Consider the following 5,911-nt stretch of genomic DNA (forward strand, 5'->3'; position numbering starts at 1 on the left):
GAAGAAGAAGAAGAAGAAGAAGAAGAAGAAGAAGAAGAAGAAGAAGAAGAAGAAGAAGAAGAAGAAGAAGAAGAAGTCTATTGTTCCTGGGAAATCCACCTTGGCGCCCTCCTCAGCTGCCACAGTTGCTGCCAACACCGACAGCTTCACTTCTTGCTCCTGACTCATCCACTTCCAGCCAACTGAACTGGTTCCAGGTAGCCATTGCCTGTGCTGGGCCACAGAGCCTTCTGCCTCACAGGTATCCTTCCATGTTCCTCCCAGTGAGGGCTCCCAAATTGGGCTCTCTTCTTCCTGGTAAACAATAGAGTAGAACTCTCTGCCTTCAAAGATTTCCTATGTCAGAAGAAAGTTACCAGCACTGGGACAACTGAGATTCTTGCCTCTTACCTCTTCCACCAGACACAAACTTTGAGCCTGGGAGGATAACTCCCCATATTGCTTCTGGGAAGATACCTCCTCTTAAAGGCAGACCATTGTCCTTTGCACCAAGCTGGTCAACCTCCTGCCCACTTAAGCCCTCACTTTCAATTCTGTTTCCTGAGAGGAAGATGATACCTACCTCAGCCTGAGAAAGATCACCTCAATCCTGAAGTTCTAGAAACTCTCCTGCAGTGGTGTAAGCTAAAGTCTTATCTCCAGGCCTGGCCATCAAACATGCTCCCTTGGCCTATGTCAGTGGAAGCGCAAAGAGTCATCAAGCTTTATCTATGTCAACAGTCTAAAGCAGATTGACAGCTGACAGACTGTTAATGACCTCAGAACAAGGCTCTCCTCCTGGTAAACATGTCCAGTGAAGAATGCCAGCCAGTGCACAATCCTGGTGCCATCCACAGTGCAGCCTCCACTTATGTTGCGCCATTTCCAACCTGTGCACCCTTTTGGACTGTTACTTCCAGATACCGACTTGTTTACGTGAATAGATGTAAAAGTTGCCTTCCTCTGCTTGGGAGTCGCTGCTACTCTAAGCCACTTCTACCTGAAGATACTAAGATAGGACTCTACTACTCAATCGCCATAAGGGGTTAAAAACTCTCCCACTATTTCAGGGGAGGAGCTAACAACAGGTGCGGCTGAGTTCCCATTGCCCTCACTCTGGGACAGTCTGTCCTGCTTGCCATCATGGTCCCTCAGGAAAGACATGAAGCTTCTAAGCCACAAGATGTTTCCTCCCACAGCCTGCTTGTATACCTGCCTGGGCCTAAAGAATGGCTTCTTATGCATTTTGTTGATTCTGGTCAGCCAAACCCTCTTTACCTGCCAATGGAAAGACCCCAGTTATGGGCCAGGGAGATAGCTCAGTGGCATATGTGCCTGCCTGAGAGGAAAGTGCCTTACTGGACCTCTCCCCAGTTCTATCCCTGGTATCGAAAAAAAAAATAAAGAAAAGAAAGACCCAAGTTCTGAACTCAACGTTTATCTGACTTGGACTCATCCCTAGAGGTTTGAGACTTGTTTAATCCTCCTTTGGAGAAGACTTCCCACCTGACCACAGTCTTTCCACTCCTGGTGGGAAAGCTTTCAGTCTTGGGAGCTTAGGTAGGGCCCATCCTAGCATTACTGAGTGACACTGCTTCTGGTTGGTCCTTGTCACACGTCTCATGTCCAGCAAAGAATTTCCAGGGAAATTAAAAGAGAAGGCAAATGTAGCAAAAAAAAAAAAAAAAAAAAACCCCCTTCTGCCAGTGTACTTCAGCTGCCCAAGTAATTATAGTTCCTGTTACTTTTGTCCCCTAGAAACCGTTGGCCACTGAGATGCACACCTGCTTACTCTAATGTATATTAAAAGAACCAATCAATAGCTGCCATATACTCTGCTTCTGTACCATCTGCTTGCTTATCCATAGAAGCCCAAATTTCCCAAGGATCAGGGCCTGCTCTTTTGGGAACGATCCTCATCAGTGCCCATGAGCATAGACTCTAGCCCTCCAAATCCTGAGTGTCGTTTCAGGATTTCTTCTTGCTATTGCAGCAAGGACAGTCAACAAGTGAAATTACATCAATGCATAAAAGCTCAGCGTAGCCCATGAAACCAGCAAGAAGAGGAAAAGGGAGCCTGTGGCTCGAGAGAACCTGTGTGTATATCACGTATCTGATAAATAATTAATATGCAAGGTATGTATGTGCGATATAACAACCATTGTTGAACTCTTATCATTTTGTTTAGTGAAATTCTGCATCATTGCTAATTTTTTATTAATATTTATCCTCTTTAAAAAATAAAAAGAAAGCAGTGGTATCTCAGTTCATGACCTTAATTTATTCCTGGGAAGGTGGTTCTGTGGGTGATGGGGAGGAAGATGGTCATGTTTGTCTCCTTCATTCAAGGCAGAGTTTGCTCAAGCAAGCATAATTTTGTCCAACGCTTGGTTCGCAGACCAAATTATTCACAGAAGTATTTGTGAGCTAAGGCATTACAGTACCTATAAGTTAACAGCAAAGAAACCACCCAAATATAAAAAGGGACCTGAGTAGAAATTTTTCTAAAGGAGATATAAAAATAGATTGTAAGTACATGAAAGGTTTTCAACATCACTAATTATAAGGAAATTTCAAGTAAAAATAATAGTGAGATATTATCTTATACCTTCTTGGAAGGCTTTTAACAAAAGACAAGCGACATCTGGATGTGGAGAATAGAAACCATTTTTATAGCGTTAATGGAAACACAGATTGATGCAGGCACTATAGAAAACAATATAAAGGTCCCCAAAGAAATTAAAAATAAAACTACCACATGACTGAGCAACCCCTCTTCCCCATATATACCCAAAGCAAATGGAGAAATATAGGTACTATTCTTTTACTTGGGGCCGGGGAGAGTTGGCATTTTAGGAGACAAGGTTGCTGTGCAGTTCAGGATAACCTTTAATTCACTAAGGAGCCCAAATGGGCCTCAAGCTCAGCCTCTGAGGGCGGGGATTACAGGTGTGCTCCTTCAAGCCTGCCTGGCACTGCTACACCTATATCGGTATCGTTCACAATGGCCAATGGCCAGAATGGCCATGCTGACGTGCTCAGTTCATGAGGACAAAAATTATGGCAGGTGCAGCGTAATGTTCATCTTTAAGAAAGAAGAAGTTGCTGCAATTTGTAGCAACGTGCATGGAATTACAGGACATTGTGCTGAGTAAAATAAGTCAAATACAAGAGGAAAACTGCTATGAAATCTCCCATATTTTTACATCTCAGGAAAAAAAGGAGTAATTTAGTCATTCCCAAGGACAAGTTGGGGGAATGACAGAAAGACAGAGCACAACAACTAAAAGCTGCAGTCACAGAATGAATGAGCTTAGAGATCTAATGCACAGCACTAGGACTGCTGTTAATAGTATTTAAATGTATATGTGTAAGTTGCCAAGGGAGTAGATCTTTAGGTACTCTAACCCTGCACACATACAAAAGGAAAGTAATCATATGAGATATCGGGTATGTCAGTTTTCTTGACTGCGGTAATCATTTTATGATTCATATGCATATCAGAATAAATGTTAAGTAAGATACATCAGTCACAGAAGCATACATACCATATGATTCTTTATATGAGAAGCCCAGACTGTAAGAGAAGATAGATAATAGAAAACAAATAAATCTCTTGTAAAAGGGAAGCAGACCAAGAAATGAAGGGAGGGTGCAAGGGAGGGGAATGGAATAAAACTTAATGAAGGTGGGTCATGTGCATGTATCCACTGCCCATGATAAATGTGAATATTGTGTTTTGCAAACATGTACTAATAAAAATATTTTAAACGATAAGTATATCAAAAGATCATATTGCCTAACTTAAGTGTGTACCACAAAAAATTTATGAAGCAAATAATCCCTTACCAATCTTTTGGAACAATAATCATTTGACCCACTGTTGTAAAAGTTCTGGCCCATTCTCTGTTCCTTCTCTCTGCTCTTCTTCATGCCATTCACCTTCTTCTTAGCCACATTTATTCCAGTTTCTCTGCTGCAGGGCAACAGACTTTCCTGTTCTGTGCCAAATTTCCTACAAGGAAATGTCGAAATTAAACAAAGAAACAAATGTGTTCTACAAATGAACCAAGCAAAAATTAGCTCAAATATAAACTTAGTTATTAATTGACCTAAGAGTAGTGTCTAAATATGAAAAGACACTTCATGATTTACAGCCCCCCAAGTTCAGTGATGTCACCACACATGCTGTGTCCCCCTAACATGCTGCATGGCACGTGCTGCACGCGGTTGCTTCCTCCTCTGCCTGCACAATGGCCCTGGCTGCATGGAGTTTCTGACAGCCTAAGCAGCCTAAATACGATCCCATAAACTTACCTTACTAATCTAGAAACTGTTTAAAATAACATCTATCTTTGCAAGGTTGCTTCTGAAGGCAGAACAAAATAACACTTGGTGATAATTGTAGAAAGCATTACCAAATTAGTGCTCAGGCCATGCAAGTTCCCTTTCCTTTCTCTTTGAATGGAAAGTGAAGCACGTACAATTCTCTCTGTTTCATTCTTGGGAAAAAGAGCGCAAGATCTAACACTCACCTTACCACGGGGTACTTCACAAAGTTTGAATGCATTTAGTGTCATGGAAATGCCAACAACTCTTAAGGAAAGGCAAATTGTACCAGAAAGTGAACTCGGGACCTTGTGCTTGCCAGGCAGATGCCACGCTACTGAGCTATCTCCCCAGTCCCTTCTAAATATTTTTTGCCATCAGAAATAGAAACACATCTGTGGAAGAATTTCCATGTCTTCATTCAGCTTATCAATAATGACTAAGGAAGTTGGCAGGTCTTCCATGGAGGCAAGGCTCTACTTCAGCTTCTTATATTCTGCAGAGGAATTCCAGTAAGACAGTGAACTGACTCTGATTCTTTCATCTACCTGGTGCCATGTCATGATTCATGTCACCTAATGCGATATTAAAGCAAGAAATATAAAGTGAAACACTTAAAGCATTTCATTTACATTTTGACACTTGGGTAGAATTGATAACAAATGGCAGAGAACAATATGTTAGAGTACAAAATAACTCAAGCAAAGGTAGAGATGTAAGAAAACAGGAAACCATAAGCAGACAAGGATTAGACAAATGTAGCTCTAATGTGTGATAAAGTCACACTATGAGTTTACATGAAGGAGCAAAGGAAATAGAATAATTATTTCAAAAGAACCAAAACACATGCTGGCCCTGCCCCCCAGGCAGGCTGACCTGGCCACTGAGACCGGGTGTGGTGGGGCACGCCTGTAATCCCAGCACTAGGGAGGCTGAGACAGGAGGATCACTACAAGTCTGAACTGTATAGAGAGACCCTGTACCAAATACATTTAAAAAAAGAGAACATAATTGCAGAAATAAACCAGTCACTTTTAAGTTATGCTGTGAAGTTATAGCAAATAAATCAAGACAAGCAAATAAAGCTTTACTATTAGCAAAGCTATAAACATAGGGGCTTATAAAGGATAAAGGGGTTTGTAAAGGATATACAGCATCTAGAAATAAATTCAGTGCAAAATGGTTCAACTCAAAAAGAATAATTCCTTAATCAGTAAATACCGTTTTAACAAATAGATATTCTTAGACAAAAAACAAATTTTCATGCAAATCTCACACAATTTGCAAAGATTGATTCAAAATAAGCTATACTTCTAAATGTAACCCATATACCCTTCAGTAAAACAAGTGAAAACCTTCAAGGCATGATTTGACAGTTAATCTTTATGATCAGTTTATTCGATTACAAACACTAGGAAAATTAGTGAATGACATTTCTGAGTGTATTTATGAAACTTTTGGCACATGAAACAGCAAACTTGGGTGGGGGAGATAGCTCAGTATAATAAGCTCTTGCCTGGTAAGCACAAGGTCTTGAGTTCAATCCTTGGCACAAAAAATGAAAGAGAGAGGGAGAGAGGGAGAGAGGGAGAGAGGGAGAGAG

The sequence above is a fragment of the Octodon degus genome, unplaced genomic scaffold, assembly GCF_000260255.1.
Source record: "Octodon degus isolate 3935 unplaced genomic scaffold, OctDeg1.0 scaffold00209, whole genome shotgun sequence".
Taxonomy (NCBI): domain Eukaryota; kingdom Metazoa; phylum Chordata; class Mammalia; order Rodentia; family Octodontidae; genus Octodon; species Octodon degus.